A 12,416-nucleotide genomic window follows, 5' to 3' on the forward strand; every position below is an offset into this window, starting at 1 on the left:
TACTAAGAATAACTAAGCTCAGCAAAAGTGGGGTCAGTGGTAGTAGGAAATGGATATATTTATAAGCTAAGAGAGCTGAGCCATGTTAAATGCAATAAAACAGCTTAATTCAACATCCTAGATGTAGCCTAGAAAAGTTACACAAGTAAAGCATCAAAACATATTGTGCACTTAGCTGTGTAGTTCCAGAGAAAGCTGATGTAATGTCCTGTGAATAAACAGCAGCAGTATTGTGACTGGATCAAGACAAACAGCAGCGATGATCCAAGGGTATTGAAAAAAGCAGAACCGACTGTTTTTACGATTTTCTCACAAAACCCTTATTTGATGGAGCTTCGTTGTTTAGAAGTGAGGAAAGGACTAAAAAAACTATCAGATTAAATTCATTGCTGTAAAACTCATTTTTGATGCTGAATCCCTTTAAGAGAATGTTGCAGTCTGGGTAGGAAGGTCAGAGTTGAAATGAAGTGTTTTTGGGGATACCCAGGGCCATAGAATCATGGCGATCATGGTATGGAGCAAAATAACTGCTTCCCCATGGAGAGAGATGCTCCAGACATCCAAAAAGCTGGTATTTAGCCGTGGTGAGTGCTAAAACGAATATCTAAGCATTAAAATCTCTGGTTATGAGGTCAGAATATAGGAACTCATGCTGCTGGAGTATGTAGATAAGTAAAAAGTTCTCGGTCTCAGCATTTTGGTGTATTGGCAATAGGAACAGTTTTAAAAACGCTGGAAAAAATTGATTAAGATTCTTTTACATTGGAGATTGTGTATTTGGAGCCTTGGTGCTGAAAGGAGAGAGTATGAGGGTATTTCATCTGGAATTTGATTTGGTTTTGTATTAGATAGGCACAGAAGGGGGATAGTTTCTGTCTTTCTTGTTTAATCTGTAGTGGCAGGACTTGGTTAAAAAAAAGATTTTAGCTGCATTCCATGTTCATAGGTGTGTACTAAGCTAATGGCTCTGGAGCCTTTACAAGCCTAGCCAATAGGATTACCCTGGCATCGTGCCACCCAACCTTAGTTCCCAGTGTCTCTGTCAAGTAGAGTCACTGGAGTGATCCTGATCCCTGGGGTGAATTTTTTTATTTCCCATCCACTCATCAAGATTTCTCTTAGAGGGCCAGTGAGGTGCTCCACTTGACATATATGGGAAGTCTATTCCATAGCATGGGCAGTCTCTGGGTTACGAACCTGTCCCTCCAGCTTGTTCTGTTGATTTGTGGTAATGAGGTTGAGGTCTCTGGAGTGTGTAGAGTGGAGGGATTGGGATTTCTTTAGATGTAGCATTTCTAACAGAGCTGGGTCAGAAATGGCTTTGTAAGTCAAGCAGAGATCGCCTCTAAGTAGGCGATATCAGACAGAAAATAGTTGGAGTTTTTTGAGTCTGTCCATATAGGACAAGTGTTTAAGGCCAAGATCCTCTTTGTGAGGTATTTTTATGGCCTCTCCAGTTGTAGGTGTCTAGTGAGGTACATGCCAAATGGGGCATTGTACTCGATGACTGGCCTAATGAGGGAATAGTAGAGGGAGACAATGACCTCTTTCTTCCTGGATGCAAAACCCTTAGTAATGAGATGTGCCACATAGAAGGACTTTCTGACCACAGTGGCAATGTGGTGGTCAAAAGATAGGTTGCTGTCAACCTGTGTTCCCAGGTCTCTTATGATGCCTTCTGTTATTCAATGGACTATCATTGATGTGGTAATTCATGGGAACCGGGTTTTTCCCAAAGGGGATGACGCATTTTTTGGCATTGCGCTTAAGGCCATGGTTCTGACACCAGTAATTGGTCTGTGAGGCCTTTCTGTAGGATGTCAACATCACTTGGGGAGATAATTATGGCTCCCAACTTGCAATCGTCTGCGAACTTTGTCAGCCAGAGTCCCTTCATGTTGGCCTGGACTTCAGAGAAGTAGATACCAAACAGGAGAGGACCCAGGACCAAACCCTGTGGGACTCCACTCGTGACTGGTTGACAGTCTGACTTGGAGTCAGCTACTTTCACACTGTGGGTTCTATCTGTGAGTCAGTTTGCAACCCCACCTAGTGATATAGGGGTTGATGTCTAGCTTAGTGAGTTTTTCTATGATTCCATGTAACTGATTTCTTTTTTTTATTTTGCCAGTGCAAGAATTTTGCTGACATCTTGGTAGTTAAGAAGTTTGACATAGACCAGACGTAGTCTGGTGTAGTCTAAAAGGGGGCAAAAAGCTCTATGGGCTCTCTCAATAACTATTTGTTTAGCTTCAGCAGTGTTTTCCAGAAAGATGGCAAAAATATTAAGAATTGTATTCAACAGGTTAGATTGGTCCATGCTTTCCGGCAAACCTCTTAAGATAATGTTGTTGCATCTGGATCTTGTTTCCAGGTCCAGTATTTTCTGTTGCAGTTCTTGTATGTACTTTGTGTTTGATGAAGATTCTTTCTGCAGTGTTTCAATTTTGACTTCATTTTCAAGGGTTTTAGCTTCCCTTTTCTCAACCCAGGTTATAATCTGATTGATAGATTCGTCAAAGGTTTTTAACTGGTATGAAAAGCTTTGGATAGCCAGTTGTAAAGGCTGTAATGCTAGTTTAAGTTCCTCTAGGCTTGTAAGTTCAGATTTGTTTTTACTGGACATTTTACTAGGTTCTTGCTGCTTAACCATTCTAGGTCTCTTGGATAAAGTATCCTTTTCTGGAGAAGCAATCAGTGAAAATTTAGCTTTAGAAGTTTGAGTGTCCATAGAGTCAAAATCCACTGGCATTTTGTCTTTTTAGGCCGAGAAATGTAGCAGTAGCAAGCACATGGCAGAGAGCAAGTTGACCACATGCACTGGAGAGCCCACATGATCCGAGGTAATCTGTTTATTTTCAACGTACTGCTTCCAGTCTCAGGTAGTTGAATAGTTTGTATGCGTAGAGTAAGTTATCAAGTTAGGTATTTTGAGTAGAAAAAACAATCTCTCTACCTTAGAAATTAGAGATTAGTGTTAGATTTCATAGAGCTTATAAACAACAGTGTCTCTAGGACAGCGGCCATCTTAGTCTCTCCATAAGTTGCTATTCTGGCATTGTGCCATTTGTCTAGTGCCCCTAATGAGATGTTTTTAAAAAAAACTGGCTACTGAATTTCTAGCTTTGCTTGGTTGGTAAACTCACAGGATGGCAAATTTTTAGTTAACCTAATCAGCACTTTGGAAATCATTAGATGTCTTTATCTGGTGGCAGTCTATTCAGGTAGGAGGTTAACCTAAGTTGCAGCGGAGTACTGGTTGGCATAAAAATGTAAGCTCAGCATTTTTTTATTATGTGCTAAGGAAGGAAAACTAGTGGAATGAGTTATTTAGAACAGGAAAAAAGTTTACTTTAGTTTTCTGCAAATATTTAGACAAAAGAAAAATAAAGCCCTAGAAAGAGCCAAGAGAGTTATCTGCTCTGAAATAGAAGAGAGGGCAGTTGTCTAAACACTCTCTATATTTATAGTTTTTTAAAGAACATTGCTTAATTACTGGATAAGATACAGCAAGTTATTTGTATGCGTTGGGCAGGGTTTCACAAAGCCATTCTGTATGGCATCATGTGGTTCGTTGCCCCTCTGGGATACTGCCCATTGATTTGTGATGCAGGTACAGTTTTGACGTATTGCCTTTACAGAAGTGATTTACTCACTTGTCTGTACAGAAACAACCTGAGGTTTTTAGGTTTTGGTTTCTCTTGGAAACTAGATAATTTGTAGTAATGGCCAGACCCTTTAGTCTGGTCTTGTGGCACCCCTTGGATTTTGTAGGAGGCTCAGAACCTTAACTTTTATCACTAATCAGATGGAACATTGGGAAGGGACAGAGGCTGGCAATGGGGTTAGAAAGGCAATCTTATTGTGTCTATGTATTGTAGTCTGCAGCCCTGTGTCTTGTATGGTGGCCATCCACCTCCAAAGTAGGACAGACTGGCAAGACATCAGGGATTTTGCTGCTGTCTCTTCAAACTTGGAACGTTTCGTCCTTATTGGGATGAAAATGCACACTTGGGGTAGGCGCCTGTTTTGAAATTTGCCACTGTCCATGATGATTGCTGTCAGCTGCACCAGTACCATAACTGCCAGAATCTTACATTCTTTAAAATGAGCAGGGGGGAGTTAAACTGACACCCGCATCAGTGAATTTTCCCTTCTGTCTCACTGTTCTCCAGTTTATTCTTAAAATGGGGGCTGAACAAGTTTGGTTACTGTTAAATGGAGCATCAGTGCTTTCACTCCTTGCTGTGTGATTTGTGGTAAAGTTTGATTTATCAGATAGCTGCTTTAGTGAAAAGCTTAGGTTAGATACTTTCATCAGATGGTTTTGCCAGCATTTTAGACATTTTATCCTCAATATCATGTTGGAGCCATAATGTGAGACAGATACTGAGTGGCCTAGGAGAAGGCAAAATTTATTTATTTATTACATTTGTTTACCGGGTAATGTCCATCTGGGCAGACACCCATTTTCAGTGGAGACCCGGGGAGAAAAGCTCCAGAATATGCAGTAGAGAATTCTAAGCACATACTAAATAGATTAACAATATTAAGTCATTTGATATGCAACAGTATATCCTTAAAAAGAAATACAATTAATTATGGTACAGACATGAAATACAGATTCATAACAGTGTGATTGACCAACATTTGAAAATAGGAAAGATGCATATACTTTTTGTAGTGGTTCAATACTCGTCTTTCAGTGGAAGATGGACTGCTGGGTTCTGGGAAGTGACAGTCACATTCAAGATCCTGCTGTCGGATCAGACTTTTAGCCTTTTGAGCCCTTGGTCCCAAAGGCTTCAATGCCAGGCTGTTTGGGGAACATGCAGTCTCAGCCTAGGACAGGATTATTGATCCAACAGCTTCAGGTCAGAGGATTCTGTCCAGTCTCCTAGGGACAGAGGCTAGGAGGCCAGTCTTTCCATGCTGCTTTGGTATTTTGCCACAGCCTTGTCTTCAGAGGGGAGGACTATCCTAGAAGCTGAAGGAAGTGACCAAAGGGCTTGCAAGACCTCGGGAGATGAGTAGAAACACTGGCCATTGCCTTATGTGTGTGCAAAATTCCAATGGTTAAAGTTCCAGCTTTTCATTACCATCCATACTGCATGCTACCTGTGGACTGACATGTTCTTTGGGAACTTTGCCACTAGTTGGTTCTGTGTGTTGGAAAGTGGGTATTCCATCAGAGAGACCCCTCCAGTATAAAGCAGTCCCCTCAGCTTAAAAAATTTCATGTGGCTTTTAGTCTTTGTGTAGTAAAATCTGAGTAACCCATCACACTGTACTGAAATCCCTGGCATCTTGTTTCTCCCCTGACCTTTATCCATTTTTCTTTCCACTGTTACAGCCAGCAAATTGTTGCTTTGAAATCTGTAATGCTGAGACTTTCAATAAGACTATTGATCCTTCCCATCAACAGTGAGCTACTAACCAGCAGTTGTGGACTGTGTGCTTGACTGAACCAATGAAGTGATGTTTAAACATTCTCAGTTTTTTCCAGCCCTCTTGCACTTTCTATTTGGATTGCTGCTATTCTGCCAATCATCAGGAATGTTATAAGTATCCATAATATTTTGCCGGGGTGAACGCCAGAACTCTTAACATTTGAGGTTTGACTCTGAATGGCTTCCAGTCTCTTTACAATGTCAGCTTGTTCAGCCAAAGGCAGTGACTTGTTTTTGACCATCCCATACTTGAAACAAAGCAATGTCTTGTCAGCTATTTAACAGAAGTCTGCACATTGAACACATTCTGTCTGACCCTGTGCAGTGTCTGTGGGTGTCAAGCAGACAGGAAGTCAGATTTTTTTTGAGTTTTTGGCTGTTGGTCTATGAGCAGCATAAGGTCAACTTACAATTGACTACTGAAATCTGTGTTTATAGTCAAACAGGTAGGCCAAGTGATGCTCAAGCAGGACCGAAAATGTTTATGCTTATAGCCAGAATTTGCCCTTATTACTGGTTCTTATAAACTAAGTTGACTTTCTTTTAAATGGTCTGAGTTCAGATGGGGCTGAATATGCAACGTACCTACAAATGGATCATGCTTATAAGTGGAGGTCACTGTATAATGATGGGAGGAGTCAAAAAAAATGAAGTAGAACCTAAACTCCATCTCATATCAAGATAAATGCATAACTATCTACTTGTCCCAAGACATTCTCTTCTACACCCTGCCCATTCTCTCAAACTAGTGAGAAGGTTTTCACTTTCCATCTTTGGAAACAAATCACAACAGATTCCTGAGTATTGCAAATAATTCAGAATGTATACAAGTGGCACTGTAACACTTTCCCTCCTGACCTAAGAATTCCTCTACTTCCAGAAAATCAAACTCTTTTCCCCTTATTCCTCCCCGAATGGCTTTGTGGTTACTCTGGATCACAGGCACTTGTCTGCATAGAAATATAGTGAGACTTCAGACTCTATTTAAGTTTTTTTGTGTTTGCTTTACATTTTCAGTTCTCTTCCTTACCCTTGGGGTTTTCCATTGCTCCAAGGGTGTCCATAACATGTCTAGCTCCAGTGATTGCTTTTTGCTGGCTACAGGGGATCATATTTTTCCCTGTCTGGATAATTGTCTTTGTAGATTTTTAACAAAACCACTGGATTCCTTTTTGTCACAAATCTGTTTCAAAATCTAAGTTTTAATCTCAGCCTAGAGAAATCTTCTCTCTTCCCCTGTCTTGACTGACATTTATGGAATGCCTCCTGAACACATCCCTTATGATGATTTATCTCCCCTAGAAAAAGTGGCATTCTACCATCTCCATTTCCTAGTGTACCTACGTCCACTGCAGTGGACTAGCTTAGGGTTCAGGGATACAAGGTTTCCACTGGTTAGACTACACATGAGAAATTGTTTTTCAAGTCAGTGTGGACTCTGCAACAAGGATGGCAATGCAAAGCTGAAAGTTTACCCCCCGTCCATTTGGGTATATACTTCAAACAGTGCAGGATAAGGTAATAGTCAGTGCTTCCAGTCATCTACAGAGGTCTTGCAAGTAGTCGTAGTTCCTCTTATTTTCTATTCATGCTCTGGAATTTGTCAGGAAGGAGGTCTTAGTGAATCAGACCTTGTTGAATACAGACCTGCCTATGCCCCATCCCTATTCAATCTGTAACTTCAGATTTTGCATAGGAGCAGCATTCATGAACATCAAAGAAGAAAGGTATGGGACTATCAATTGAAGAAAAAGCACAAACTTCAAGAAAATGATGGCCTTGAAAAATGCATTAAACATTGAATCATATGTGGACTCTGGGGCCATGTTTTGTAATTGCAGACCACATCACTGTGATGTGACGTATAAACAAAGAAGGACTAGATCTTACCCACTATGCAAACTAGTCATGATGGCCTGGGAAATTGCAGTTCTGCACAATCTGTCCCTCTAGGCTTCTCACATCCCATCAGATCCAGAACAAACTTTCGTGAGTGGATGTTACACCCAGAGGTTTTCCAGGAGATTATTTATTCATTCATGGGGAACTCTAAGAATAAATCTGTTTCCTCCAACAGACAAACTAAAATACTCTTCCAGGACATCTTGCAAAATAGGCCTGGTAGACTGCTTTTTCCTTTCCATGGATGGAAATGTTCCTATATGCCCCCTTTCCTCTGCTAATATGAGTACTTTTAAAGATCCAAAAGGACACTCTACAAACCATACTGGTAACTCCCCCTTTGATCCAGACAATGGTGGCGCACCCTTATGAAAATGACCAAGGGCAGTTGCCACAAACATCCCTACAAAATGAATCTACTTGCACGGAAGGGATCACCTCAACTCGAAGTTACATCTGACTACTTGGAAGATAACATTTTGATCCTACTTGGGCACCTTTTCTCTGAGGACATGCAGCAGGTATTAAAGGAATCTAGAAATCCTACCATTAGAAAATCTTGTTGAAACAAATAGAATGTATCCTCTAGTTGGTAGGACAAGAGGAACCAGCCCCTCTGGTTCTCCAGTATTTATGCAAATTGCTTATATCAGGCAAAAAAGTTTTAAAGTAGAAGAGCGATGATCAAAATTCACTCTGCTCCTGGGTTTTTGGTCTTTTTTTGGACTTGTCTGCACTTAACATTTTTATCACCGACATTTCAATACGGATCCAAACATCTTATGGTAAATTTGCTTACACAACTGTACTTTCTCTGACTAAAGTGAAGCTAGTTTAACAGTCTGACTACTTTCTGGTTTAAACTCTTGCTCATTTTAGTATCCTGGTATTGAGCTAATTGAGTGCCATAATGCATAGAGTTACTCTAGAATTCTTTCAAATGATATTGTAGGTTATCGGCTGCCTTACCCCAAGTCGTGTGTGTACTGTTTGGCTGCAGGTTTACATTTAGCTCAGAGTTTATTTACAATACCTGTGTGGAATGGTGTTGGAACATCTTTGCAAGGTATAGATATGTGGTGTGTAATGATTTGCTGTCATCCACTGCTGCAGTAACTTTGAGGAGGTTAACCAGGTTAAGTAATCAGGACCTGCCTTGATGAATATGCTGTTGCTTGGGTCGAGAGTGTGGTTATCTATATCTTTATTAATTCCATAGCCTTGCAGATGAGGCTGATCAAGCTTGTGTCTACAATTGCCAGGTCTGCTGAAGCCCCACCTTTTTGCAAGGGAATGACTGTTGTTGACTCCTTATTTTGATGCAGTGGGTGTCTGACAATTCATATTTCAAACTGACCAGTAGGCAGTGTAGTATGTTGTCTGACCCCATAAAAGTAATGTTCTTTACCTTAGCATCTTGAAGACTTGCTCTTGGGAGATTTGAGAGGGGGAGCTGGATGCAGTTATGTGATCTAAGAATATTGGAGGGGGGAAGGGAGTGAGGTTTGAGCTAAATTTGTTTGCTCATAGATTGGCAAGTGGGGGTGAAGTTTAAGCTGAGTTTTTCTGGTGGTAGACAGTCGACGCTAACATAAAGAAGGTGTTGTGGTTATATCAGACTTTGGTTGATTTGATCTTGTTCCGGGGTTTCTTTCTTAGCTTAGCAAAAGCATCTTTAGCATCTAGAGAGTTAAATTAATTTTTGCATGCAGTGATTTTAGAGCCCATAACTTGAGTGCCGCCATAGGGATTTGTTTTTGGATTTAGCATGTTTCTGAGGAGGACAAATGCATCTCTAGCTATTTATATGTGCTTAGAATTTGACAGTAAAGGATTTTGCATAAGCAGTGCAGTTGCCAAGATGAAAGGGAGCTTTTGAATTTGGCCAGGTCATCACTCACTTTTAGTGTATTAACCTTTGCATAATCTCTAAATAGTGGGGTATTGGAATTACATCATCTTATGGTGAATGTCACTGATTTGACCATGGATAGCATTACAGCTGGTGGGGAGCAAAGCTGTCCGATATTGATAAGGATCAAATACAGGAGTTTATTGCTTCTAGTTTGGGTATGGACTGACTGGTCCAGAGAATTCCTAATGAAATCCAGAGTTTTCTGAGCATGCTTGTAAAAGTCTCCCAGTTTATGGTAGTTTGAAGTCTACTAGAAGAATGGTTCTCGGATTAATACAGAGGGATTTCATACTGTTTAGGTAGGAAGTGTGGTCCAAGAGGGTCCTACAGTTAGCCATGATATGTTGTAAGGGTTTTTGTTAATATTAAGTTGGATATTGGAGTTCCAGATTATCATATTGAATGAGTCTGGAGGTGAAGTGTTTTTAAGAATATGGAAATGCCACAGCTTTTGGTGCCTTCGTCTAATGCAGTGAGCCTAAAAGTGTGGTAGGCATTGAAACCCTGCACTGATGCAGTGTTTTAGTTGGTCTTAAAAAAGTCTCTCTGCTGCTTATATCTGTGATAACTATTTGAAATGTTAGGACCCACTTTAACAAGTCCCTAATATGGAAACTGGATGAAAAAGGCAGACTTGCATTTATTACGTCCAAGAGTGTCATTTATTGGAATATTCCCTATTCTCGGAGGTATGGCAATCACTGAGCTTGTATACAAGTTTAGGGGTGTAGGGGGCTTGCCCCCTGCACAACAGAAGTTTAAGAAAAAAGTGTTGTTCAAGATTTACTCTCCTCTTAGATTTTTAGTGTGTCTGTACTCTACATTACAAGTGCTGTCATTTCAATTGGGACCCTGTATCTTATCTTTTTTCAGGGTAAGGAGTGGTTGTAGGGAGTGGATTTTTTGTTTTGTTTTGTTCTGTTCTGTTAAAGCTCCTAACATTGTGCAGCAATACTTTAATGTTATCCAGATTCTGTTTTGTTATGCTGGAAGCTTCAGAGGACTGACATTGCCTAAACAATACAGTATGGGGATGAACATGATTTAACCATTGTAGAAAAGCCTTTCAGGGAGAGAGAGAAATCCCTATCCCTGGCAATGCAGTTAAGACAGTCTTATCTCCTCCCCGACTGTATATTGTAACCCCTTTGACACCACAAGATACTGTATTGTGTTTTCCTTCTTAATGATAGAATACTGCTCAAGGCTATCTTCTTCTCAGCCACATATTCCGAGAGCTCCATCCTGTCTGTTAATAAGGTCCAGAGAGGTACATCTTTAGTCATTTAACACCCATGTGTACTATGACTGTTGTGTACTTGTGGTGCAACGACTCAAGTGGTTGTGTAATGTGAATCCTGGCACATGATAATTGACTATGACCCTCTCCTTGCACAGCCTGGGGAGTGCTGCATCACTGTGCATTCACTATGGAGTTACCTATGACGAGGATATTGGATTCTGTGGATGTTTGCCGTATGGGCTTTGGAAACTGAGTCAATATGACTCTAGGATACATGATTATGGTGGGTGCTGCCTGTGTTGTGCATTTGAAGTCACTGTGGGTACTTTTTTTCTTATGTTACTTTTTGGTGGACTTTGTGGTTAGGTAGGTTACTTTTAAGAGTCTTTACATATAAAGGTTTACATATTTAGTCTGAGCTGTCTGTGATACTGACAATGTGCTTATCTGTTGTGGCTTTCTATTGGATCTTTCCCTCCAATAACATTGTATAGCTATATCTCTCTCATACTGTGTGTGCCAGTTTAAGTAGCAGGTGGTTGTCAGTAAATATAACATTGCTGCATTGTCTCAGGATGCTCATTTCAACCAGGCTGGTTACAGAGACGATTAGAAAGTACACATCCATGGTTTCAGGTGCTTACTAATGTGGGCTATAGGGAGAGTTGTGCCTGTGAGGTTTGAAGCTTAATTTATCTGTCTAAAATAATCTGATTCTACAGCTGAAAATCAACATGCCGCACAGCACAAATAGGCTCTGGTTTGCACTGACTAAAGTAAACAGGAATGGGGGGAGTAGGTTGTATAATTGAGTCTAATTGCTTGCATCTGTACAGGGTGGTGTGCCATGTGCTGTGCAGTGGACAGCATTGCACTCATCATCTTCTTTCAGCTGTTCCTGTTAGGGGTTGCCACAGTGGATCATCTGTTTCCATTTCTTCCTGTCCTCTGCATCTTACTCTGTCACACCAACCACCTGCATGTCCTCTCTCACCACATCCATAAACCTTATCTTAGGCCTCCCTCTTTTCCTGTTACCTGGTAGCTTCATCCTTAGCATCTTTTTCCCAATATACTCAGCATCCCTCCTCAGCACATGTCCAAACCAATGTAATCTTGCCTCTCTGGCTTTGTCTCCAAACCTTTCAACCTGGGCTGACCCTCTAATATACTTATTCCTAATCCTGTCCACCCTCGTCACACCCAGTGCAAATCTTAACATCTTTAACTCTGCCACATCCAGCTCTAACTCCTGCCTTTTTGTCTGCCACTGTCTCCAACCTATATAACATAGCTGGTCTCACTACCCTCGTGTAGACCTTCCCTTTCACTCTTACTGGTACTCATCTGTCACAAATCACTCCTGACACTCTTCTCCACCCACTCCATCCTGCCTGTACTCTCTTCTTCACCTCTCTTCCACACTCACCATTACTCTGAACTATTGATCCCAAGTATTTAAACTCATCCACCTTCGCCACCTCTACTCCTTGCATCCTCACCATTCCTCTATCCTCCTTCTCATTCACACACATATATTCTGTCTTAGTCCTGCTGACCTTCATTCCTCTTCTCTCTAGAGCATATCTCCATCTCTCCAGGGTCTCCTCCACCTGTTCCCTACTCTCACTACAGATCACAATGTCATCCGCAAACATCATAGTCCACGGGGACTCCTGTCTGATCTCATCTGTCAACCTGTCCATCACCATTGCAAATAAGAAAGGGCTCAGAGCTAATCCTTGATATAATCCCACCTCCACCTTAAATGCATCTGTCACTCCCACCGCAGACCTCACCGCTGTCACACTACCCTCGTACATATCTTGTACCACTCTTATGCACTAAACTGCCTAATTTATAACACAAAATAAGTAACAGCTCAATAGATCTCACCAACCATTAG

The 12,416-nt window shown here is 41.0% G+C and overlaps 1 long non-coding RNA gene across 1 annotated transcript in view; it reads left to right on the top strand.

Moving 5' to 3' along the window:
• The first annotated feature begins 488 nt into the window (after positions 1-488).
• Positions 489-12,416, top strand: part of LOC122799338 — a 37,051-nt gene continuing 25,123 nt past the window's right edge. Inside the window, exons 1-2 of the long non-coding RNA XR_006364455.1 lie at positions 489-584; positions 2,766-2,843. This is a non-coding gene — a long non-coding RNA (uncharacterized LOC122799338). The remainder of the gene's footprint in view (positions 585-2,765; positions 2,844-12,416) is intronic.

The sequence above is a fragment of the Protopterus annectens genome, chromosome 4.part0 (assembly GCF_019279795.1).
Source record: "Protopterus annectens isolate FY-2018-M chromosome 4.part0, PAN1.0, whole genome shotgun sequence".
In the NCBI taxonomy this organism is placed as follows: Eukaryota; Metazoa; Chordata; order Ceratodontiformes; family Protopteridae; genus Protopterus; species Protopterus annectens.